This window comes from Coregonus clupeaformis, unplaced genomic scaffold, assembly GCF_020615455.1.
Source record: "Coregonus clupeaformis isolate EN_2021a unplaced genomic scaffold, ASM2061545v1 scaf2914, whole genome shotgun sequence".
Classification (NCBI taxonomy): Eukaryota; Metazoa; Chordata; class Actinopteri; order Salmoniformes; family Salmonidae; genus Coregonus; species Coregonus clupeaformis.
In genome coordinates this window covers 1-26,607 of record NW_025536368.1, presented here as the reverse complement: position 1 = coordinate 26,607, position 26,607 = coordinate 1, and the positions used below count along the sequence as shown (strand labels likewise).

General features: G+C 46.7%; 1 pseudogene; it reads right to left on the bottom strand.

The window, feature by feature from the left end:
* LOC121563112 overlaps positions 1–24,570 on the bottom strand; it is a 54,687-nt pseudogene extending 30,117 nt beyond the window's left edge.
* Between the last annotated feature and the right edge of the window lie 2,037 nt (positions 24,571–26,607).

The following is a 26,607-nucleotide window of genomic DNA, read 5'->3' as shown; positions in this document are numbered from 1 at the left end:
ACTGTTTATTATTATTATTATTATTGTTATTATTATTATTATTATTATTATTATTATTATTATTATTATTATTATTATTATTATAGGTCTGGAGTACTGCTGGTTTTCTGTTCTACATGATCATTATATTATTATTATTATTATTATTATTATTTTTATTATTATTATTATTATTATTATTATTATTATTATTATTATTATTATTATTATTATTATAGGTCCTGAGTACTGCTGGTTTTCTGTTCTACCTGATCATTATTTTTTTTTTATATATATTATTATTATTATAGGTCCGGAGTACTGCTGGTTTTCTGTTCTACCTGATCATTATTTTATTATTATTATTATTATTATTATTATTATTATTATTATTATTATTATTATTATTATTATTATTATAGGTCTGGAGTACTGCTGGTTTTCTGTTCTACATGATCATTAATATTATTATTATTATAGGTCCAGAGTACTGCTGGTTTTCTGTTCTACCTGATCATTATTATTATTATTATTATTATTATTATTATTATTATTATTATTATTATTATTATTATTATTATTATAGGTCTGGAGTACTGCTGGTTTTCTGTTCTACATGATCATTATATTATTATTATTATTATTATTATTATTATTATTATTATTATTATTATTATTATAGGTCCAGAGTACTGCTGGTTTTCTGTTCTACCTGATCATTAATATTATTATTATTATTATTATTATTATTATTATTATTATTATTATTATTATTATTATTATAGGTCTGGAGTACTGCTGGTTTTCTGTTCTACATGATCATTATATTATTATTATTATTATTATTATTATTATTATTATTATTATTATTATTATTATTATTATTATTATTATTATAGGTCCTGAGTACTGCTGGTTTTCTGTTCTACCTGATCATTAATATTATTATTATTATTATTATAGGTCCGGAGTACTGCTGGTTTTCTGTTCTACCTGATCATTAATATTATTATTATAGGTCTGTAGTACTGCTGGTTTTCTGTTCTACCTGATCATTAATATTATTATTATTATTATTATAGGTCTGGAGTACTGCTGGTTTTCTGTTCTACCTGATAATTAATATTATTATTATTATAGGTCCGAGTACTGCTGGTTTTCTGTTCTACCTGATAATTAATATTATTATTATTATAGGTCCGGAGTACTGCTGGTTTTCTGTTCTACCTGATCATTAATATTATTATTATTATTATTATTATTATTATTATTATTATTATTATTATTATTATTATTATTATTATTATTGTTATAGGTCCGAAGTACTGCTGGTTTTCTGTTCTACCTGATCATTAATATTATTATTATAGGTCCGGAGTACTGCTGTTTTTTTGTTCTACCTGATAATTAATTTCACCCAGCTGGTGTCCCAGGTTAAAATCAGTCCCAAATTAAAGGGGGAAGAATGAAAAAAAGCAGTGGAACTGGCTTCAGGTCCAGATGTGAATCTGAGATGTGAAAACACCTTCTAGTCTCCCCACTGACTCCAACAGAGAGAAACACCAGAAGTGTCCCACTAACCGATCAACACTAGGTAACAACGGCCAAGCAAGCTCATACCTTTGATCAGCTCTGATCACCCAACGGTAGATGACATTTTTCACTTCAATTGGTCACAGCCCCGCCCCCCGTCCACAACAACGCCTCGAAGAGCTTCAACAACAATGCCCGTGGTTACTATGGTTACAACGGTTATTACGGGCGTGGCATTCATCGGGTCATGAACAATCGTTATTTACGTCCGGGAGGTTTTCAACCCTCGAGCGTAGGGAACAACTCCAGGCCCCAGTAATAACCTATTAATCGTGATAAATAAGTACCTGTAGATGATTTAAGGACACAAACAGAAACAGGACGTTAGATGTTAATGGAGACAGGATGAGGACAGCAGGTCCATAGAGGTAGATAGAAGGCCCATGCTAAAACAGGCTTTGTGGCACTAGAGCTGTCTATCCAAGTCTATGGGACAGTAAGTCCATAGACGTAGATAGAAGGGTCCCATGCTAAAACGGGCTTTGTGGCACTAGAGCTGTCTATCCAAGTCTATGGGACAGTAAGTCCATAGACGTAGATAGAAGGGTCCCATGCTAAAACGAATTTTGTAGCACTAGAGCTGTCTATCCAAGTCTATGGGACAGTAAGTCCATAGACATAGATAGAAGGGTCCCATGCTAAAACGGGCTTTGTGGCCCTAGAGCTGTCTATCCAAGTCTATGGGACAGTATGTCCATAGACGTAGATAGAGGGCCCTTCTTTGCATCTGTGTCTTAATGGCTTCTTTGACAGCATGGGCAGCGTCATTGAGGGCCTTCACAATATGTTAAGCAAAGTAGCCTTGGTCGAGCCTTGGCTTTGGTCTTTGGTATGACTCGGCCGGGGATCGAACTCCCAACCTTTCAATCTCAAAGCCGACACAAGACCACTGAGTGTGTCTTCATTTTAAAGTAGTCCATGTCTTATTTTTCTACTATTATTGGTAAACACACTGAGCTCCTGCCACCTGAACCTGCATAAAGTCAAGGTGGGTGATTTACTGCCACCTGAACCTGCATAGAGTCAAGGTGGGTGATTTACTGCCACCTGAACCTGTATAGAGTCAAGGTGGGTGATTTACTGCCACCTGAACCTGTATAGAGTCAAGGTGGGTGATTTACTGCCACCCGAACCTGTATAGAGTCAAGGTGGGTGATTTACTGCCACCTGAACCTGTATAAAGTCAAGGTGGGTGATTTACTGCCACCCGAACCTGTATAGAGTCAAGGTGGGTGATTTACTGCCACCTGAACCTGTATAGAGTCAAGGTGGGTGATTTACTGCCATCCGAACCTGTATAGAGTCAAGGTGGGTGATTTACTGCCACCTGAACCTGTATAGAGTCAAGGTGGGTGATTTACTGCCACCCGAACCTGTATAAAGTCAAGGTGGGTGATTTACTGCCACCTGAACCTGTATAAATTCAAGGTGGGTGATTTACTGCCACCTGAACCTGCATAGAGTCAAGGTGGGTGATTTACTGCCACCTGAAGTTATGGAATGTTTGCTAAGGAGTATAATTCATTGGCTGATCCTTCCTGGTGACCTGGATGGAATTACGTGAACGAGCCTTTCCTTAACCCACAGGAAGTCTCACCCAGTTGACTACTTAAAAAATGGTGAAAGTCCTCAATGTCTCTGGCCATGTAAAAAACGGGCTTTGTGGCACTAGAGCTGTCTATCTAAGTCTATGGGACAGTAAGTCCATAGCGGTAGATAGAAGGGTCCCATGCTAAAACAAGCTTTGTGGCACTAGAGCTGTCTATCCAAGTCTATGGGACAGTAAGTCCATAGCGGTAGATAGAAGGGTCCCATGCTAAAACAAGCTTTGTGGCACTAGAGCTGTCTATCCAAGTCTATGGGACAGTAAGTCCATAGAGGTAGATAGAAGGGTCCCATGCTAAAACAAGCTTTGTGGCACTAGAGCTGTCTATCCAAGTCTATGGGACAGTAAGTCCATAGAGGTAGATAGAAGGGTCCCATGCTAAAACAAGCTTTGTGGCACTAGAGCTGTCTATTTAAGTCTATGGGACAGTAAGTCCATAGAGGTAGATAGAAGGGTCCCATACTAAAACAAGCTTTGTGGCACTAGAGCTGTCTATCCAAGTCTATGGGACAGTAAGTCCATAGCGGTAGATAGAAGGGTCCCATGCTAAAACAAGCTTCGTGGCACTAGAGCTGTCTATCTAAGTCTATGGGACAGTAAGTCCATAGCGGTAGATAGAAGGGTCCCATGCTAAAACAAGCTTTGTGGCACTAGAGCTGTCTATCTAAGTCTATGGGACAGTAGACCTGAAGCTGACACACAGTAGGTGAATATGCTGTGATTCCCTAGCCTCTGTGCTAGCTTCACGCGCTCTGCGGGGATCTCTCGGACCCTCGGAAACATTCCGACGGGAATCCGGGCCATACAAGATTGTAACGCCAGTTTCCCACTTGTAGTTCCGACTCGGAAATGTACATTTCCGATCATTCCGTGAGGACGTGAAGGCAGCATAGAATATGCAGACATAGACTGGAATGTAATGCAGACGTCTAGGTGAACACAATCTACTAAAGCTATTTCTATTTCCCTGTCTCTATATCTAACTCTGGCATGTACACATGTATATGGATAGACAGGGTATTGAACCCAGGGAATCGGTGTACATCAAGACCCGCGTTAGCTCTCTCTGAGCTAAAGCCTGGGGCATCAGCTCTAGGGAGCTAACACCAGCCTTCAGGTCTCAAAGTGATTCATCGCTCGAGCAAATTCACTGTAAAGCGCTTTGGACCGCAACATCGTTACAAATACATGTTATATTATTACTGCCATCGCTAACACGATCGCACGCCGAGAGCGTGAACAGTAAACATTACCTTGTTGTCGGACAGTCCGGTGACCTGGTCCACAAACTCCTCCTGGATCATGAAGGCAGCCAGGTTGGCTGTGTACGAGGCCAGGAAGATGACAGCGAAGAAGGCCCACACAGACACTATGAACTTACTGGTGGTGCCTTTAGGGTTCTGGACCGGAACAGAGTTGTTGAACACAAGACCCCACAGCAGCCACACTGCCTTACCCATGGTGAACGATGGGCCGTGGGGGTCTGGGGGAGGGGGAGAGGAGGTGGGAGGGAGGGAGGGAGGGAGGGAGGGAGGGAGAGAAGGGAGGGAGGGAGGGAGAGAGGGAGGGAGGGAGGGAGGGAGGAAGGGGGCGGGCGGGAGGGAGGAGGGAGGGAGGGAGAGAAGGGAGGGAGGGAGGGAGGGAGGAGGGAGGGAGGGAGGGAGGGGAGGGAGGGAGGGAAAGGGGAGGGAGGGAGAGAAGGGAGGGAGGAGGGAGGGAGGAGGGAGGGAGGAGGGAGGGGGAGGGAGGGAGGGAGGGAGGGAGGAGGGAGGGAGGGAGGGAGGGAGGGAGGGAGGGAGGAGGGAGGGAGGGAGGGAGGGAGGGAGGGAGGAGGGAGGGAGGGAGGAGAGAAGGGAGGGAGGGAGGAGGAGGAAGGGAGGAAGGAGGGGCGGGCGGGAGGGAGGGAGGAGGGAGGGAGGGAGGGAGGGAGGAGGGAGGAGGGAGGAGGGAGGGGGAGGGAGGGAGGGAGGGAGGAAAGGAGGTAGGGAGGAGGGAGGGAGGGAGGGGGAGGGAGGGAGGGAGGGAGGGAGGGAGGGAGGGAGGGAGGGAGGGAGGAGGGCGGGGGAGGGAGGGAGGGAGGGAGGGAGAGAAGGGGAGGGAGGGAGAGAGGGAGGGAGGGAGGGAGGAGGGGGAGGGAGGAGGGAGGGAGGGAGGGAGGGAGGGAGGGAGGGAGGGAGGGAGGGAGGGAGGGAGAGGAGGGAGGGAGGGAGGGAGGGAGGGAGGAGAAAGAGAGAAATTAGGATGTAAATTCCGATTTAACCCCTGTGTGTGGTGATGTGTTTCATTGTTTTCATTTTTGTGTGTGTGTGTGTGTGTGTGTGTGTGTGTGTGTGTGTGTGTGTGTGTGTGTGTGTGTGTGTGTGTGTGTGTGTCTGTGTGTACCTACCTCTACCCTGTGCCAGGTTCCTGTTAAAGCCTAGAGGGCTGATGTATTCAAACATGAAGACAGCCATCGCTGTGACCAGCAACAGCATCACAAACATCATAATCCACACCGAGGCACTGAACGGCTCTGAAACACACACAGAGAGAAAGAGGAGATACATGAACACACACACACATCAGATTAGATACACACACACATCAGATTAGATACACACACACATCAGATTAGATACACACACATCAGATTAGATACACACATATCAGATTAGATACACACATATCAGATTAGATACACACACACATCAGATTAGATACACACACATCAGATTAGATACACACATATCAGATTAGATACACACACACATCAGATTAGATACACACACACATCAGATTATATACACACATATATCAGATTAGATACACACACATCAGATTAGATACACACATATCAGATTAGATACACACACATATCAGATTAGATACACACACACACATCAGATTAGATACACACACACATCAGATTAGATACACACACACATCAGATTATATACACACACACACACACACACATCATATTAGATACACACACACATCAGATTAGATACACACACATCAGATTAGATACACACACACATCAGATTAGATACACACACACACACATCATATTAGATACACACACACATCAGATTAGATAACACACACATCAGATTAGATACACACACACATAAAATTAGATACACACACAAGCAGCATGTCAGATTAGATACACACACATCAGATTAGATACACACACACACATCAGATTAGATACACACACACATCAGATTAGATACACACACACACATCAGATTAGATACACACACACACATCAGATTAGATACACACACACACATCAGATTAGATACACACACACATCAGATTAGATACACACACACATCAGATTAGATACACACACACATCAGATTAGATACACACACACATCAGATTAGATACACACACATCAGATTAGATACACACACACATCAGATTAGATACACACACACATCAGATTATATACACACACACACACACATCAGATTAGATACACACACATCAGATTAGATACACACACACACATCATATTAGATACACACACACATCATATTAGATACACACACATCAGATTAGATACACACACACATCAGATTAGACACACACACATCATATTAGATACACACACACATCATATTAGATACACACACATCAGATTAGACACACACACACATCAGATTAGATACACACACATCAGATTAGATACACACACACACATCAGATTAGATACACACACACATATAATTAGATACACACAGATCAGATTAGATACACACACACACACACACATAATATATAGATACACACACATCAGATTAGATACACACACACACATCAGATTAGATACACACACATCAGATTAGATACACACACATCAGATTAGATACACACACACACATAAAATTAGATACACACACAAGCATGTCAGATTAGATACACACACACACATCAGATTAGATACACACAGAGACACAGATACACACAGATCAGATTAGATACACACTCTAACACTCCACTGAACCCCCCTCCCCCCCAAACCCAATGTGAGTGGGAGAGTATTAAAGTGGTGTTGTCAGCAGTCCTGTCTAATCTAGTGTATCTAATCAGTCCTGTCTCCCTCCATGCTGTTAGTGGTGCTGTATAGACCAGTCCTGTCTTCCTCCTGTTAGTGGTGCTGTATAGACCAGTCCTGTCTTCCCTCCATGCTGTTAGTGGTGCTGTATAGACCAGTCCTGTCTTCGTCCTGTTAGTGGTGCTGTATAGACCAGTCCTGTCTTCCTCCCTGTTAGTGGTGCTGTATAGACCAGTCCTGTCTTCCTCCACTGTTAGTGGTGCTGTATAGACCAGTCCTGTCTTCCTCCTGTTAGTGGTGCTGTATAGACCAGTCCTGTCTTCCTCCTGTTAGTGGTGCTGTATAGACCAGTCCTGTCTTCCTCCTGTTAGTGGTGCTGTATAGACCAGTCCTGTCTTCCTCCATCTGTTAGTGGTGCTGTATAGACCAGTCCTGTCTTCCTCCTGTTAGTGGTGCTGTATAGACCAGTCCTGTCTTCCTCCTGTTAGTGGTGCTGTATAGACCAGTCCTGTCTTCCTCCTGTTAGTGGTGCTGTATAGACCAGTCCTGTCTTCCTCCTGTTAGTGGTGCTGTATAGACCAGTCTTGTCTTCCTCCTGTTAGTGGTGCTGTATAGACCAGTCCTGTCTTCCTCCTGTTAGTGGTGCTGTATAGACCAGTCCTGTCTTCCTCCTGTTAGTGGTGCTGTATAGACCAGTCCTGTCTTCCTCCATGCTGTTAGTGGTGCTGTATAGACCAGTCCTGTCTTCCTCCATGCTGTTAGTGGTGCTGTATAGACCAGTCCTGTCTTCCTCCTGTTAGTGGTGCTGTATAGACCAGTCCTGTCTTCCTCCTGTTAGTGGTGCTGTATAGACCAGTCCTGTCTTCCTCCTGTTAGTGGTGCTGTATAGACCAGTCCTGTCTTCCTCCTGTTAGTGGTGCTGTATAGACCAGTCCTGTCTTCCTCCTGTTAGTGGTGCTGTATAGACCAGTCCTGTCTTCCTCCTGTTAGTGGTGCTGTATAGACCAGTCCTGTCTTCCTCCCTGTTAGTGGTGCTGTATAGACCAGTCCTGTCTTCCTCCTGTTAGTGGTGCTGTATAGACCAGTCCTGTCTTCCTCCTGTTAGTGGTGCTGTATAGACCAGTCCTGTCTTCCTCCTGTTAGTGGTGCTGTATAGACCAGTCCTGTCTTCCTCCTGTTAGTGGTGCTGTATAGACCAGTCCTGTCTTCCTCCTGTTAGTGGTGCTGTATAGACCAGTCCTGTCTTCCTCCCTGTTAGTGGTGCTGTATAGACCAGTCCTGTCTTCCTCCTGTTAGTGGTGCTGTATAGACCAGTCCTGTCTTCCTCCTGTTAGTGGTGCTGTATAGACCAGTCCTGTCTTCCTCCTGTTAGTGGTGCTGTATAGACCAGTCCTGTCTTCCTCCTGTTAGTGGTGCTGTATAGACCAGTCCTGTCTTCCTCCTGTTAGTGGTGCTGTATAGACCAGTCCTGTCTTCCTCCTGTTAGTGGTGCTGTATAGACCAGTCCTGTCTTCCTCCTGTTAGTGGTGCTGTATAGACCAGTCCTGTCTTCCTCCTGTTAGTGGTGCTGTATAGACCAGTCCTGTCTTCCTCCCTGTTAGTGGTGCTGTATAGACCAGTCCTGTCTTCCCCTCCTGTTAGTGGTGCTGTATAGACCAGTCCTGTCTTCCTCCCTGTTAGTGGTGCTGTATAGACCAGTCCTGTCTTCCTCCATGCTGTTAGTGGTGCTGTATAGACCAGTCCTGTCTTCCTCCTGTTAGTGGTGCTGTATAGACCAGTCCTGTCTTCCTCCTGTTAGTGGTGCTGTATAGACCAGTCCTGTCTTCCTCCTGTTAGTGGTGCTGTATAGACCAGTCCTGTCTTCCCTCCTGTTAGTGGTGCTGTATAGACCAGTCCTGTCTTCCTCCAGCTGTTAGTGGTGCTGTATAGACCAGTCCTGTCTTCCTCCACTGTTAGTGGTGCTGTATAGACCAGTCCTGTCTTCCTCCTGTTAGTGGTGCTGTATAGACCAGTCCTGTCTTCCTCCTGTTAGTGGTGCTGTATAGACCAGTCCTGTCTTCCTCCTGTTAGTGGTGCTGTATAGACCAGTCCTGTCTTCCTCCTGTTAGTGGTGCTGTATAGACCAGTCCTGTCTTCCTCCTGTTAGTGGTGCTGTATAGACCAGTCCTGTCTTCCTCCTGTTAGTGGTGCTGTATAGACCAGTCCTGTCTTCCTCCCAGCTGTTAGTGGTGCTGTATAGACCAGTCCTGTCTTCCTCCATGCTGTTAGTGGTGCTGTATAGACCAGTCCTGTCTTCCTCCATGCTGTTAGTGGTGCTGTATAGACCAGTCCTGTCTTCCTCCTGTTAGTGGTGCTGTATAGACCAGTCCTGTCTTCCTCCTGTTAGTGGTGCTGTATAGACCAGTCCTGTCTTCCTCCATGCTGTTAGTGGTGCTGTATAGACCAGTCCTGTCTTCCTCCTGTTAGTGGTGCTGTATAGACCAGTCCTGTCTTCCTCCATGCTGTTAGTGGTGCTGTATAGACCAGTCCTGTCTTCCTCCTGTTAGTGGTGCTGTATAGACCAGTCCTGTCTTCCTCCTGTTAGTGGTGCTGTATAGACCAGTCCTGTCTTCCTCCATGCTGTTAGTGGTGCTGTATAGACCAGTCCTGTCTTCCCTCCTGTTAGTGGTGCTGTATAGACCAGTCCTGTCTTCCTCCATCCTGTTAGTGGTGCTGTATAGACCAGTCCTGTCTTCCTCCTGTTAGTGGTGCTGTATAGACCAGTCCTGTCTTCCTCCATGCTGTTAGTGGTGCTGTATAGACCAGTCCTGTCTTCCTCCTGTTAGTGGTGCTGTATAGACCAGTCCTGTCTTCCTCCATGTTAGTGGTGCTGTATAGACCAGTCCTGTCTTCCTCCCTGTTAGTGGTGCTGTATAGACCAGTCCTGTCTTCCTCCATGCTGTTAGTGGTGCTGTATAGACCAGTCCTGTCTTCCTCCTGTTAGTGGTGCTGTATAGACCAGTCCTGTCTTCCTCCTGTTAGTGGTGCTGTATAGACCAGTCCTGTCTTCCTCCATGCTGTTAGTGGTGCTGTATAGACCAGTCCTGTCTTCCTCCTGTTAGTGGTGCTGTATAGACCAGTCCTGTCTTCCTCCTGTTAGTGGTGCTGTATAGACCAGTCCTGTCTTCCTCCTGTTAGTGGTGCTGTATAGACCAGTCCTGTCTTCCTCCTGTTAGTGGTGCTGTATAGACCAGTCCTGTCTTCCTCCCTGTTAGTGGTGCTGTATAGACCAGTCCTGTCTTCCTCCTGTTAGTGGTGCTGTAGTAGACCAGTCCTGTCTTCCCTCCCTGTTAGTGGTGCTGTATAGACCAGTCCTGTCTTCCTCCTGCTTAGTGGTGCTGTATAGACCAGTCCTGTCTTCCTCCTGTTAGTGGTGCTGTATAGACCAGTCCTGTCTTCCTCCTGTTAGTGGTGCTGTATAGACCAGTCCTGTCTTCCTCCTGTTAGTGGTGCTGTATAGACCAGTCCTGTCTTCCTCCTGTTAGTGGTGCTGTATAGACCAGTCCTGTCTTCCTCCTGTTAGTGGTGCTGTATAGACCAGTCCTGTCTTCCTCCTGTTAGTGGTGCTGTATAGACCAGTCCTGTCTTCCTCCTGTTAGTGGTGCTGTATAGACCAGTCCTGTCTTCCTCCTGTTAGTGGTGCTGTATAGACCAGTCCTGTCTTCCTCCTGTTAGTGGTGCTGTATAGACCAGTCCTGTCTTCCTCCTGTTAGTGGTGCTGTATAGACCAGTCCTGTCTTCCTCCTGTTAGTGGTGCTGTATAGACCAGTCCTGTCTTCCTCCTGTTAGTGGTGCTGCTTATAGACCAGTCCTGTCTTCCTCCCTGTTAGTGGTGCTGTATAGACCAGTCCTGTCTTCCTCCTGTTAGTGGTGCTGTATAGACCAGTCCTGTCTTCCTCCTGTTAGTGGTGCTGTATAGACCAGTCCTGTCTTCCTCCACTGTTAGTGGTGCTGTATAGACCAGTCCTGTCTTCCTCCATGTTAGTGGTGCTGTATAGACCAGTCCTGTCTTCCCTCCTGTTAGTGGTGCTGTATAGACCAGTCCTGTCTTCCTCCCTGTTAGTGGTGCTGTATAGACCAGTCCTGTCTTCCTCCTGTTAGTGGTGCTGTATAGACCAGTCCTGTCTTCCTCCTGTTAGTGGTGCTGTATAGACCAGTCCTGTCTTCCTCCTGTTAGTGGTGCTGTATAGACCAGTCCTGTCTTCCTCCCTGTTAGTGGTGCTGTATAGACCAGTCCTGTCTCCCTTTGTGTATAGACCAGTCCTGTCTTCCTCCATCTGTTAGTGGTGCTGTATAGACCAGTCCTGTCTTCCTCCATGCTGTTAGTGGTGCTGTATAGACCAGTCCTGTCTTCCTCCCTGTTAGTGGTGCTGTATAGACCAGTCCTGTCTTCCTCCATGCTGTTAGTGGTGCTGTATAGACCAGTCCTGTCTTCCTCCTGTTAGTGGTGCTGTATAGACCAGTCCTGTCTTCCTCCTGTTAGTGGTGCTGTATAGACCAGTCCTGTCTTCCTCCTGTTAGTGGTGCTGTATAGACCAGTCCTGTCTTCCTCCTGTTAGTGGTGCTGTATAGACCAGTCCTGTCTTCCCCTCCTGTTAGTGGTGCTGTATAGACCAGTCCTGTCTTCCTCCTGTTAGTGGTGCTGTATAGACCAGTCCTGTCTTCCTCCCTGTTAGTGGTGCTGTATAGACCAGTCCTGTCTTCCTCCATGTTAGTGGTGCTGTATAGACCAGTCCTGTCTTCCTCCCTGTTAGTGGTGCTGTATAGACCAGTCCTGTCTTCCTCCTGTTAGTGGTGCTGTATAGACCAGTCCTGTCTTCCTCCTGTTAGTGGTGCTGTATAGACCAGTCCTGTCTTCCTCCCTGTTAGTGGTGCTGTATAGACCAGTCCTGTCTTCCTCCCTGTTAGTGGTGCTGTATAGACCAGTCCTGTCTTCCCTCCTGTTAGTGGTGCTGTATAGACCAGTCCTGTCTTCCTCCATGCTGTTAGTGGTGCTGTATAGACCAGTCCTGTCTTCCTCCATGCTGTTAGTGGTGCTGTAAGACCAGTCCTGTCTTCCTCCTGTTAGTGGTGCTGTATAGACCAGTCCTGTCTTCCTCCATGCTGTTAGTGGTGCTGTATAGACCAGTCCTGTCTTCCTCCCTGTTAGTGGTGCTGTATAGACCAGTCCTGTCTTCCTCCTGTTAGTGGTGCTGTATAGACCAGTCCTGTCTTCCTCCATGCTGTTAGTGGTGCTGTATAGACCAGTCCTGTCTTCCTCCTGTTAGTGGTGCTGTATAGACCAGTCCTGTCTTCCTCCCTGTTAGTGGTGCTGTATAGACCAGTCCTGTCTTCCTCCTGTTAGTGGTGCTGTATAGACCAGTCCTGTCTTCCTCCATCCTGTTAGTGGTGCTGTATAGACCAGTCCTGTCTTCCTCCTGTTAGTGGTGCTGTATAGACCAGTCCTGTCTTCCTCCTGTTAGTGGTGCTGTATAGATCAGTCCTGTCTTCCTCCACTGTTAGTGGTGCTGTATAGACCAGTCCTGTCTTCCTCCCTGTTAGTGGTGCTGTATAGACCAGTCCTGTCTTCCTCCTGTTAGTGGTGCTGTATAGACCAGTCCTGTCTTCCACCTGTTAGTGGTGCTGTATAGACCAGTCCTGTCTTCCTCCTCCTGTTAGTGGTGCTGTATAGACCAGTCCTGTCTTCCTCCTGTTAGTGGTGCTGTATAGACCAGTCCTGTCTTCCTCCTGTTAGTGGTGCTGTATAGACCAGTCCTGTCTTCCTCCTGTTAGTGGTGCTGTATAGACCAGTCCTGTCTTCCTCCTGTTAGTGGTGCTGTATAGACCAGTCCTGTCTTCCTCCTGTTAGTGGTGCTGTATAGACCAGTCCTGTCTTCCTCCTGTTAGTGGTGCTGTATAGACCAGTCCTGTCTTCCTCCTGTTAGTGGTGCTGTATAGACCAGTCCTGTCTTCCTCCTGTTAGTGGTGCTGTATAGACCAGTCCTGTCTTCCTCCTGTTAGTGGTGCTGTATAGACCAGTCCTGTCTTCCTCCTGTTAGTGGTGCTGTATAGACCAGTCCTGTCTTCCTCCTGTTAGTGGTGCTGTATAGACCAGTCCTGTCTTCCTCCTGTTAGTGGTGCTGTATAGACCAGTCCTGTCTTCCTCCACTGTTAGTGGTGCTGTATAGACCAGTCCTGTCTTCCTCCTGTTAGTGGTGCTGTATAGACCAGTCCTGTCTTCCCCTCCTGTTAGTGGTGCTGTATAGACCAGTCCTGTCTTCCTCCCTGTTAGTGGTGCTGTATAGACCAGTCCTGTCTTCCTCCTGTTAGTGGTGCTGTATAGACCAGTCCTGTCTTCCTCCTGTTAGTGGTGCTGTATAGACCAGTCCTGTCTTCCTCCTGTTAGTGGTGCTGTATAGACCAGTCCTGTCTTCCTCCCTGTTAGTGGTGCTGTATAGACCAGTCCTGTCTTCCTCCTGTTAGTGGTGCTGTATAGACCAGTCCTGTCTTCCTCCTGTTAGTGGTGCTGCTATAGACCAGTCCTGTCTTCCTCCTGTTAGTGGTGCTGTATAGACCAGTCCTGTCTTCCTCCTGTTAGTGGTGCTGTATAGACCAGTCCTGTCTTCCTCCCTGTTAGTGGTGCTGTATAGACCAGTCCTGTCTTCCCTCCTGTTAGTGGTGCTGTATAGACCAGTCCTGTCTTCCTCCTGTTAGTGGTGCTGTATAGACCAGTCCTGTCTTCCTCCTGTTAGTGGTGCTGTATAGACCAGTCCTGTCTTCCTCCTGTTAGTGGTGCTGTATAGACCAGTCCTGTCTTCCTCCTGTTAGTGGTGCTGTATAGACCAGTCCTGTCTTCCTCCCTGTTAGTGGTGCTGTATAGACCAGTCCTGTCTTCCTCCTGTTAGTGGTGCTGTATAGACCAGTCCTGTCTTCCTCCTGTTAGTGGTGCTGTATAGACCAGTCCTGTCTTCCTCCTGTTAGTGGTGCTGTATAGACCAGTCCTGTCTTCCTCCTGTTAGTGGTGCTGTATAGACCAGTCCTGTCTTCCTCCATCTGTTAGTGGTGCTGTATAGACCAGTCCTGTCTTCCTCCCTGTTAGTGGTGCTGTATAGACCAGTCCTGTCTTCCCTCCATCCTGTTAGTGGTGCTGTATAGACCAGTCCTGTCTTCCTCCACTGTTAGTGGTGCTGTATAGACCAGTCCTGTCTTCCTCCTGTTAGTGGTGCTGTATAGACCAGTCCTGTCTTCCCTCCCTGTTAGTGGTGCTGTATAGACCAGTCCCTGTCTTCCTCCCTGTTAGTGGTGCTGTATAGACCAGTCCTGTCTTCCTCCCTGTTAGTGGTGCTGTATAGACCAGTCCTGTCTTCCTCCATTGTTAGTGGTGCTGTATAGACCAGTCCTGTCTTCCTCCTGTTAGTGGTGCTGTATAGACCAGTCCTGTCTTCCCTCCTGTTAGTGGTGCTGTATAGACCAGTCCTGTCTTCCTCCATCTGTTAGTGGTGCTGTATAGACCAGTCCTGTCTTCCTCCTGTTAGTGGTGCTGTATAGACCAGTCCTGTCTTCCTCCTGTTAGTGGTGCTGTATAGACCAGTCCTGTCTTCCTCCCTGTTAGTGGTGCTGTATAGACCAGTCCTGTCTTCCTCCTGTTAGTGGTGCTGTATAGACCAGTCCTGTCTTCCTCCCTGTTAGTGGTGCTGTATAGACCAGTCCTGTCTTCCTCCCCTGTTAGTGGTGCTGTATAGACCAGTCCTGTCTTCCTCCTCTGTTAGTGGTGCTGTATAGACCAGTCCTGTCTTCCTCCCTGTTAGTGGTGCTGTATAGACCAGTCCTGTCTTCCTCCATCTGTTAGTGGTGCTGTATAGACCAGTCCTGTCTTCCTCCTGTTAGTGGTGCTGTATAGACCAGTCCTGTCTTCCTCCTGTTAGTGGTGCTGTATAGACCAGTCCTGTCTTCCTCCTGTTAGTGGTGCTGTATAGACCAGTCCTGTCTTCCTCCATGCTGTTAGTGGTGCTGTATAGACCAGTCCTGTCTTCCTCCTGTTAGTGGTGCTGTATAGACCAGTCCTGTCTTCCTCCTGTTAGTGGTGCTGTATAGACCAGTCCTGTCTCCCTCCATGCTGTTAGTGGTGCTGTATAGACCAGTCCTGTCTTCCTCCTGTTAGTGGTGCTGTATAGACCAGTCCTGTCTTCCTCCTGTTAGTGGTGCTGTATAGACCAGTCCTGTCTTCCCCTCCTGTTAGTGGTGCTGTATAGACCAGTCCTGTCTTCCTCCTGTTAGTGGTGCTGTATAGACCAGTCCTGTCTTCCTCCCTGTTAGTGGTGCTGTATAGACCAGTCCTGTCTTCCTCCTGTTAGTGGTGCTGTATAGACCAGTCCTGTCTTCCTCCATATTAATTACCTAGCGGTGCTGCTCTTCCACTGGCGTACTGCCACTCTCTCTCTCTCTATCTCTCTCTGTGTGTGTGTGTGTGTGTGTGTGTGTGTGTGTGTGTGTGTTGTATGTGTTTTTTTTTTTTTTTGTTGTGTTGTTGTGTGTTGGCAGAGGGCCATTCTGGGGTTTCCTGCTTAGCCCTCGTAATCGGTGCTATTACGGTAGCTACGCATGACACACGTATGTGTGTGTGCGTGCCTGCATGCTTGTGAGAGCGTTTGTGTGTGTATGTATCTATGTAAAGCCATTAGGTAATTCATATGTGGGCTATGCAGCACTGTAGAACCGTGCCAAGGCTAGAGTACTGCTGCACTGGAGAGGACTGGAGAGGACTGGAGAGGGCTGGAGAGGGCTGGAGAGGACTGGAGAGGGCTGGAGAGTGCTGGAGAGGACTGGAGAGGACTGGATATGGCTGGAGAGGGCTGGAGAGGGCTGGAGAGGGCTGATAGGGCTGGAGAGGGCTGGAGAGAGGGCTGGAGAGGACTGGAGAGGACTGGAGAGGACTGGAGAGGGCTGGAGAGTGCTGGAGAGGACTGGATAGGCTGGATATGGCTGGAGAGGGCTGAGAGGGCTGGAGAGGACTGAGAGGATTGGAGAGGACTGGAGAGGACTGGATAGGGCTGGAGAGGGCTGGATAGGACTGGAGAGGGACTGGAGAGGACTGGAGAGGGCTTGAGAGGGCTGAGAGGACTGGAGAGGCTGATAGGGCTGAGAGGACTGGAGAGGACTGGATAGGGGCTGGAGAGGGCTGGAGAGGGCTGAGAGGGCTGGATAGGGCTGGAGAGGGCTGGAGAGGACTGATAGGGCTGAGAGGACTGGAGAGACTTAGGGCTGGAGAGGACTGGAGAGGACTGGATAGGGCTGGAGAGGGCTGAGAGGGCTGGAGAGGGCTGGATAGGCTTGAGAGGGCTGAGAGGGCTGAGAGGGCTGGAGGGGCTGAGAGCTGACTGGAGAGTGCTTGAGAGGCTGGAGAGGGCTGGAGAGGGCTGTAGTGCTGGTGTGATGTAGAGTGCTGGAGTGTGTGCTCTTTGTGTGTGTCTGTGTGTGTTTATCTCTCTGTGTGTGTGTGTGTTTGTTTGTGTGTATGGGTGTGTGTGTGTACAGTGCGTTCGGAAAGTATTCAGACCCCTTGACTTTTCCACATTTTGTTCTTACAGCCTTATTCTAAAATTGATTAAATACATAAAAATCCTCATCAATCTACACACAATACCCCATAACGACATTTTTAGAAATGTTTGCAATAAAAATAAAAAACAGAAATACCTTATTTACATAAGTAATCAGACCCTTTGCTATGAGACTCGAAATTGAGCTCAGGTGCATCCTGTTTCCATTGATCATCCTTGAGATGTTTCTACAACTTGATTGGATTCCACCTGTGGTCAATTCAATTGATTGGACATAATTTGGAAAGGCACACTCACACCTGTCTATATAAGGTCCCACAGTTATCAGTGCATGTCAGAGAAGAAACCAAGCCATGAGGTCGAAGGAATTGTCCGTAGAGCTCCGAGACAGGATTGTGTTGAGGCAAAGATCTGGGGAAGGGTACCAAAATATTTCTGCAGCATTGAAGGTCCCCAAGAACACAGTGGCCTCCATCATTCTTAAATGGAAGAAGTTTGGAACCACCAAGACTCTTCCTAGAGCTTGCCGCCCGGCCAAACTGAGCAATCGCGGGAGAAGGGCCTTGGTCAAGGAGGTGACCAAGAGTCCGATGGCTACTCTGACAGAGCTCTAGAGTTCCTCTGTGGAGATGAGAGAAACTTCCAGAAGGACAACCATCTCTGCAGCACTCCACCAATCAGGCCTTTATGGTAGAGTGGCCAGACGGAAGCCACTCCTCAGTAAAAGGCACATGACAGCCTGCTTGGAGTTTGCCAAAAGGCACCTAAAGGACTCTCAGATCATGAGAAACAAGATTCTCTGGTCTGATGAAACCAACATTGAACTCTTTGGCCTGAATGCCAAGCGTCACATCTGGAGGAAACCTGGCACCATCCCTACGGTGAAGCATGGGGGTGGCAGCATGCAGTGGGGATGTTTTCAGCGACAGGAACTGGGAGACTAGTCAGGATCGAGGGAAATATGAACGGAGCAAAGTACAGAGAGATCCTTGATGAAAACCTGCTCCAGAGCCCTCAGGACCTCAGACTGGAGGCGAAGGTTCACCTTCCAATAGGACAATGACCCTCAGCACACAGCCAAGACAACGCAGGAGTGTCTTCGGGACAAGTCTCTGAATGTCCTTGAGTGGCCCACCAGAGCCCAGACTTGAACCCGATCTAACATCTCTGGAGAGACCTGAAAATAGCTGTGCAGCGACACTCCCCATCAAACCTGACAGAGCTTGAGAGGGTCTGCAGAGAAGAATGGGATAAACTCCCCAAATACAGGTGTGCCAAGCTTGTAGCGTCATACCCAAGAAGGCTCGAGGCTATAATCGCTGCCAAAGGTGCTTCAACAAAGTACTGAGTAAAAGGTCTGAATACTTATGAATGTTTTTTTTTGGTGCAAACATTTCTAAAAACCTGTTTTTGCTTTGTCATTATGTCAGTGTGTGTAGATCGATGAGGAAAGAAAACAATTGTAACAACACAATCTGTCAGGTGGTGTAACTGGTAACAATCTGTCAGGTGGTGTAACGTAACAATCTGTCAGGTGGTGTAACGTAACAATCTGTCAGGTGGTGTAACAACACAATCTGTCAGGTGGTGTAACGTAACAATCTGTCAGGTGGTGTAACGTAACAATCTGTCAGGTGGTGTAACGTAACAATCTGTCAGGTGGTGTAACGTAACAATCTGTCAGGTGGTGTAACGTAACAATCTGTCAGGTGGTGTAACGTAACAATCTGTCAGGTGGTGTAACGTAACAATCTGTCAGGTGGTGTAACGTAACAATCTGTCAGGTGGTGTAACGTAACAATCTGTCAGGTGGTGTAACGTAACAATCTGTCAGGTGGTGTAACGTAACAATCTGTCAGGTGGTGTAACGTAACAATCTGTCAGGTGGTGTAACGACACAATCTGTCAGGTGGTGTAACAACACAAAACACGGCGAGGGTTACCGAGGAAGGCGGACGGGGAGACAGTTCCATTGCTACGGGAAACCATGACGCTGATTCCGGTTTCCACGAACGGGACGGAGAAATCGATGACCTCAGAACGCTCCTCATTGATCGTCAGAGAGCCGACGGCCATGACAGCTTTCTTATAGACCACCTGGGAGGGAGGGAAGGACAGAGGGAAGGAGGGAGGGAAAGAGGGAGGGAAGGAGGGAGGGAAGGAGGGAGGGAAGGAGAGAGAGAGAGGGAGGGAGGGGAGGGAGGGAGGGAAGGGAGGGAGGGAAGAGGGAGAAGAGGAGGGAAGGAGGAGAGAGGGAGGAGAGGGGGGAGAGGGGGAGGGAGAGAGGGAGGAGGAAGGGAAGGAGAGAGGGAAGGAGGGAGGGAAGGAGGGAGGGAAGGAGAGAGAGGGAGGAGAGAGGGAGGAGGGAGGGAAGGAGGGAGGAAGGAGAAGGAGGGAGGAGAGGGGAGAGAGAGGGGAGAGAGGGGGAGGAGAGGGAGGAAGGAGGAAAGGAGGGAGGGAAGGAGAGAGAGAGGGAGGAGAGAGGGAAGGAGAGAGAGAGGGAGGAGAGAGGGAGAATGGAGGGAGAAAGAGATGTAGAGGGAGAGATGGAGGGAGAGAGAGAGAAATTATGGGTTAAACTTTCATCTAGTGTGTTAGCGTGTTGTTGGGATGTAGCTCAGTTGGTAGAGCATGGCGTTTGCAAACGCCAGAGTTGTGGGTTCGTTTCCCACGGGGGGCCAGTATGAAAAAATATATACAAAAATAAAAATGTATGCACTCACTAACTGTAAGTCGCTCTGGATAAGAGCGTCTGCTAAATGACTAAAAATGTAAAAATGTTGTCGATGTCGTTAGCAGGAAGTCACTCCGCTGTGTATTATGATGCTACAGTATATTGCTGAGTATACCGTTAGCCATTAGCTAAACAGAGTCAAATGATGCTACAGTATATTGCTGAGTATACCGTTAGCCATTAGCTAAACAGAGTCAAATGATGCTACAGTATATTGCTGAGTATACCGTTAGCCATTAGCTAAACAGAGTCAAATGATGCTACAGTATATTGCTGAGTATACCGTTAGCCATTAGTTAAAACAGAGTCAAATGAATCAGAGTATGATATATATATTATTATTATTATATATTAATATTATATGTTATCACTCACCTCTCCCACTAATTCTCGTTCCACACGTTGTTGATCTTTCTGCTATGTTTACCGTTTCGTAACCAGGTAGAGATCGAGGTGAACTGATACTCTACTCAGATGTCGATGCAGAATCCTTTTACAGCACTTTTTGGTAATGCACTCCGACCCCCTCTGAAGTGTTGCTGAGGAAACAACAAAGAAACGACATGGCTGAAACCGCATTACCCCTTTTTATATAGACATCTTTCATTGGCTGAAGATTTCAGAACCTTTAGACCCCCTGGTAAAACTTTCGAGTACTCCTTTATACGTGACATCTGCTACTAGCAGAATGGTATAACCTGTTAAAAATGGCCATGTGTGCTATTGGGCTGAAGCTTGAATGATGTCATGGAAGCACTTATAGAAACACTTAGAAGAAGAGAGATGAAACATGATCCATCAGAATGTGACGTGAAGAGAGAGAGCCAGAGATTAGAGATATAGAAGTGGGAGAGAGAGACCAGAGAGAGAGGAAGAGATATAGAAGTGGAGAGAGAGAGTTCAGAGGGATAGAGGAAGAGAAGGAAGTGGAGAGAGAGAGAGCCAGAGATAGAGGAAGAGATATAGAAGTGAGAGAGAGAGCCAGAGATAGAGGAAGAGAGGCAGAGGTGCGGAGAGAGAGAGCCAGGAGATAGAGGAAGAGATATGGAAGTGGAGAGAGAGAGTCCAGAGATAGAGGAAGAGATATAAGGGAGTGAGAGAGAGATTTGGATCTCCATGTGATAACTGAAACTAAGGAAGATTCCATTCTTCACACTGCTGGGCACGAATGCCCTTGAAATGCTGTACTGTAACAGAATATCTCAACAGCCTGTCTCCATGTCTACTTTCTGCTTTAACCATGTCTGCATCGAATACTTTCCATGCAGTGTATATAGCTGTATATAGCTTCCTTATCCATCCTCTTCCCTCTCTTCCTCACTCTTCTCTTCCCCTCACTCCTCCTCTCTCCCTCTCTCTTCCCTCCTCTCCTTCCCTTCCCCTCTCCCCTCACTCCTCCTCTTCTCCTCTCCTCCTCTCTCCTCTCCTCCCTTCCTCTCACCACTCTCCTCTCCTCCTCTCCTCCTTTCTCTCTTCCTCCTCCTCTCCCTCTCCCTCACTCCTCCTTCCTCTTTCCTTTTCCTTCCTTACTCCCTCACTCCTCCTCTCTCCTTTGTTCTCCGCCTTCTTCTCTCCTCTTCCTCTCTCTCTTCTCCCTCTCCTCCTTCTTTTCTTCGACTGCTCTTTTCTCCTCTCCTCCTTTCTCTTTTTTCCTTCTTCTCTCACTCTCCTCTCTCTTTCTTTTTTCTCCTTCTCTTTCCTTTCCCTCTTCTCTCACTACCCTCCTCTCTTCCTCTCCTCTTCTCTTTCCTCCTTTTTCCATCCTTATCCCTTGCCAGAGGATTATCTGACTCTGGGTTATTGAAATGGCCGCCTTCACAGGAGCGTTATACACGGCAGTCAGGTAGCTGTTAAACTCACACACACACACACTTGTACTGTACGACTGACTTCTGCTCTGTTTGTCTTGTTCTGTCTGACTGTTTCTGTCTTGTCTCTGTCTTGCGTCTGTTGTTGAACTGATCATGTCATGACAAGTGTCATGTCGCGTCGCGTCGTCATGTCGCGCCCTGTTCTGTCTCTTTTCCCTGTTGTCTGCACTGTACTGTTCCTGTCTGTCTGTCGCAGCCATGCCCTGCCCTATCTGGGTGTTTACTGTCTGTCTGCCTGACACTGACCTGGGTCTCTTCTGTCGTCTAGTCCTTTGTTCTTCTGTTGCCCTGTCTACTGTACTGCAGATCTCTTTTCCTCCCTTGCCTGCACAACGCCTTATCTGGCTGTATGCGCTGAATCTGTAAAAAGTAGGATTGATCTCATTGGTGCAGAGGCGGGCATAGCGGATCGGAGTTGTGCTGATTGGTGCAGAGCTGATCGTTACTGATTGGCGCAGAGTTGATAGGAGTTGTTACTGATTGGTGCAGAGTTGATCAGAGTTATACATACTTCAACTATAGAGCCACACTAACGAACTCATATATCTCTCCTCTCTCTCCTTCTCCTCTCTTTCCCTTCCTCTCTCCTCCCTTCTCTCCTCTCTTTTTTTCTCCTCTCCTTTTTCTCTTCCTCCCTTTTTTCTCTCTGTTCCTCCTCTCCTCTCTCTTCTTTTTTTTTCCCTCTCCTTTCTTTCCCTCTCCCTCCTCTTCCTTTTTTCTCCTTTCTTTCTTCCTTTTTCCTCTCTCTTTCTCTTTTCCTTCCCTTCTCTCTTCCCCTTTTTTTTCTCTTTCTTCCTCTAACCTTTCTTTCTCTCCTTTCCTTCTCTTCTTTCTTTCCTTCTTTTCTCTTCCTTCTTCTTCTTCTCTTTCCTTCTCCCTCTCCTTCTCTCTTTCTCTCTTTTCCTTTCTTCTTTTCTCTTTTTCCTTCTTTCTCTCTTTTTTCTTTTTTTCTCTTCTCCTCTCTTCTGTAGAGAGGCTGTGGATGTGACAGTTATCCATGTGTAATCACCCAGCGCATCTGTGTGTGGAATCCATTCAGAAAACACACACACACACACACCTGGGACTCCTCATTTAACTTGTAGATATTCTGTGATGAGGAAGAGATGTCCTTAGCCGCCAAACAGACCAACGACACTAAAGTCACAATGTTCTCTTACTACGGGGCTCTGGGATTACGGTATAGTGGGAACGGAGGACATAATTCAAGAACTTAGAACTTGGAACCCTAGAACTTTGGAATTGTAGAATCCAGGAAAACCTTGGAAATCAGTGTATTGGGCAGGTTAAGTTAGGATTCAACCTTCTAAAACCTCATATGTGAGAGTCCCAATGGGTTGCGGCAGATAGTCTAGCTGCTAGAGTGTTGGGTCAGAAACCGAAGGGATGGTGGGGGGGAGTGGGAGAAGAGAAAGGGGGATGGTGGGGGGAGATAGAGAGAGAGGGGGGATGGTGGGGGGGGAAGATAGGAGAAAGGGGGATGGTGGGGGAAGAGAGAGAGAAAGGGGGAATTGAGCGAAGAAGAGGTAGTCCCATCCCCCACTCCAAGAGAGAGAACACACACACAAGTAGGAAGAATAATATAACTCACTAGAAAGACAGAGAGAGAGAGGGGAGGAGAGAGAGAGAGAGAGAGAGAGAGAGAGAGAGAGAGAGAGAGAGAGAGAGAGAGAGAGAGAGAGAGAGAGAGAGAGAGAGAGAGAGAGAGAGAGAGAGAGACAGAGAGAGAGAGAGACAGAGAAGAGAGAGAGAGAGAGAGAGAGAGAGAGAGAGAGAGAGAGAGAGAGAGAGAGAGAGAGAGAGTAGAGAGAGAGAGAGAGAGAGAGAGAAGTAGGGTCCTCTCTGGGTCTGATGAGGTGATAGGTTTGGGACAGAGGGCACGTGGAATATGGCGCAACACTACTTATACTGTGTTGCTGACGCTTCTCACACACACACACACACACAAAACACACACACACACAAACACACAAAAACACACACACACACAACACACACACACACACGCACAAACACTGAAAACACACACCATCACACACACACTCTGCTCTATAAGAGGTTCGTGTGGGATATAGAGTCAGCAGTTGTCTGCTAGGCGGTTTGCTCGATAGAGGATCTGAATTAGATTTATTTTCGTTTCACTACTGGAGAGGGAGAGAGAGAGAAAGAGTTAGCGAAAATATTTAATAAATAAACTAAAGTAAAAAATAACACAAAAAGTAACACAGTAAAAAAACAATAACGAGGCTCTATACAGGGGGACCCGAGTACATGTGGTCGGTTAGTCGAGGTAATTTGTGCATGTAGAACTATGATAGATAATAAACAGCGAAGTAGCAGCAGTGTAAAAACAAAAGGGGAGTGGGGGTCACGCAATAGTCCGGGTGGCTATTTGATTAATTGCTCAGCAGTCTTATGGCTTGGGTAGAAGCAGGCTGACCAGACTTGAGCGCCCGGTACCGCTTGCCGTCGGGTAGCAGAGAGAGAAAGTCTATGACTAGGGTGGCTGGAGTCTTTGAGGGCTTTCTGGGGCTCTCAGACACCGCTGGTATAGAGGTCCTGGATGGCAGGAAGCTTGGCCCAGTGATGTAAAGGTGGGCCGCACGCAACCCGCGGTCGGAGGCCGAGAAGTTGTGCTGGATAACGTTTCGAGGATCTGGGGGACCTCCAAACCTTTTCAGTCTCCCGAGGGGGAAAAGGTGTTGTCGTGGGGATGGATAGGATAGGATAGATAGAGGGAGGAGAGGAGAGAGGGAGGGATAGAGGGATAGCTCACTTGATATGTTCCTGCAGGGAAACCGAGCCCCTCATACAGGTTCCAGTGAGTTTTCCACGCCCTCTACGACGACAAAGTGCGTTTCCCCTCCAGAGTCGCTTCGCGGGCAGATGCAGGTTGTCGCGCGCCCGCGCCGAAAGAGTTGAAGCGCCGCCACACGTGTACTTCAACGCCAGGCTACGCGTTGTCCAAACGACCCATCTGGAGACGCACAGGACACAAGGTTACATGTTGGACACACATAAAACACACACACCACATACCTAAAAACGTATTACACACACACACACATACAGAGCTTTAGAGTATTAATACCTGATACCTGTTTCTGAGTTACAGCCTGAATTGGCAAAATGGATTAAATATATTTTTTTCTCTCACCCATACCCACGAACCCAAGTGACAAAGTGAAAACATGTTTTTAGAAATGTTTGCAAATTTCTTGAAAATTAAATATCTCACCATAAGTATTCACACCCCTGAGCCAATACATGGTAGAATCGCCTTTGGCAGCGACTACAGCTGGTGAGTCTTTCTGGGTAAGCCCCTAAGAGCTTTCCAGCACCTGGATTGTACAATATTTGCACATTACTCTTTAAAAAACAAATTGCTCTGTTAAGTTTGTTGTCGATCATTGCAGACAAGCCATTTTCAAGTTTAGATTTTCAAGTCGATTTGAGCCAAGTTCAAACTGTAACTAGGCCACTTAGAACCTTTCAATGTTGTTGGTAAAGCAACTCCAGTGTATATTTGGCCTTGTGTTTAGGTGTTGACCTGCCGAAAGATTAATTCATCTCCCAGCGCCTGGTGGAAAGCAGCTGAACCAGGTTTTCCTCTAGATTTTTGTTTGTGCTTAGCTCCATTCTGTTTCTTTTCCATCCTGCAAAACTCCCAGGCTTAACGCATTTACAAGCACACCTATACCATGATGTATCCACCACCTTGAAAATATGACGAAAGTGGTACTCAGGGTAATGTGTTGTATTGGATTTGCCTCAAACATAACACTTTCTATCTAGGGACAAAACATGTTTTTTTTTTTTTTTTTGCACTTTAGTGCCTTTTGCATAGCCGAATGCATGTTTTGAATATTTTTTGTATTCCTGTACAGGCTTTCTTCTCACTCTTCAACACTAACCTAATTGACAGAGAAAAAGAAGGAAGCCTGTACAGAAATACAAAACATTTCTAAAAACATGCATTCGGGTTTTGCAACAAGGCACTAAAGTAAGGCTGAAAAAAAAAAAACATGTTTGTCCTAGATAGAAAGTGTTATGTTTGAGGCAATTCCAATACAACACATTACTGAGTACCACTGTCATATTTCCTTTTCACATAGTGGTGGATAACATCATGGTATAGGTATGCTTGTAATCGTTAAGGCCTGGGGAGTTTTGCAGGATGGAAAAGAAACAGAATGGAGCTAAGCACAAGCAAAATCCCAGAGGAAACCTGGTTCAGTCTGCTTTCCACCAGACACTGGGGAGAATGAACACCTTTCAGCAGGACAATAACCTAAACACAAGGCCAAATATACACTGGAGTTGCTTACCAAGCACACATTGAAGGTTCTGAGGGCCTAGTTACAGTTTGAACTTAACTTAAATCGATTGAAAATCTATGGCAAGACTTGAAAATGGCTGTCTAGCAATGATCGACAACAAACTTAACAGAGCTTGAATTTGTTTTTAAAGAGTAATGTGCAAATATTGTACAATCCAGGTGTGGAAAGCTCTGTGAGACTTACCTAGAAAGACTCACAGCTTGTAATCGCTGCCAAAGGTGATTCTACCATGCATTGACTCAGGGGTGTGAATACTTATGGAAATTACATTAATTTTTCAATAAATTTGCAAACTATTTCTAAAAACATGTTTTCACTTTGTCACTATGGGGTATTGGTAGATGGGTGAGAGAAAAAAATATATTTAATCCATTTTGAAAATTCAGGCTGTAACACAGAAACATGGTGGAAATAAGTCAAGGGGTATTAATACTTAAAAGGCTCTGTATGTGTGTGTGTGTGATCGCTTTATATGCGTATGTGTGTGGTTTATGTGTTCCAACCATGTAACCTTTGGTGTCCCCAGTGCCTCCAGATGGGTCAGGCTGGGACAACCCCGAGCCTGACTTGAAGCACCACGGTGGCCGCGCCTTCAACTCTTTCCTCGCGACGCTGGAGACGGACGACAACCATCTGTCCATAGTGACTCTGAGGAGAAACCCTGTCATCGAGAGGACGGAGACTCACTGGAACCTGCATGAGGAACTTGCCCCTGCAGGAAGCATATCAAGGAGTGAGTCTATCCCTCTATCCCTCCCTCTCCCCTCTCCTCCCTCTATCTATCTATCTATCCATCCCACACGACAACACCTTTTCCTCAGGAGACTGAAAGACGGGCATGGGTCCCCAGATCCTCAA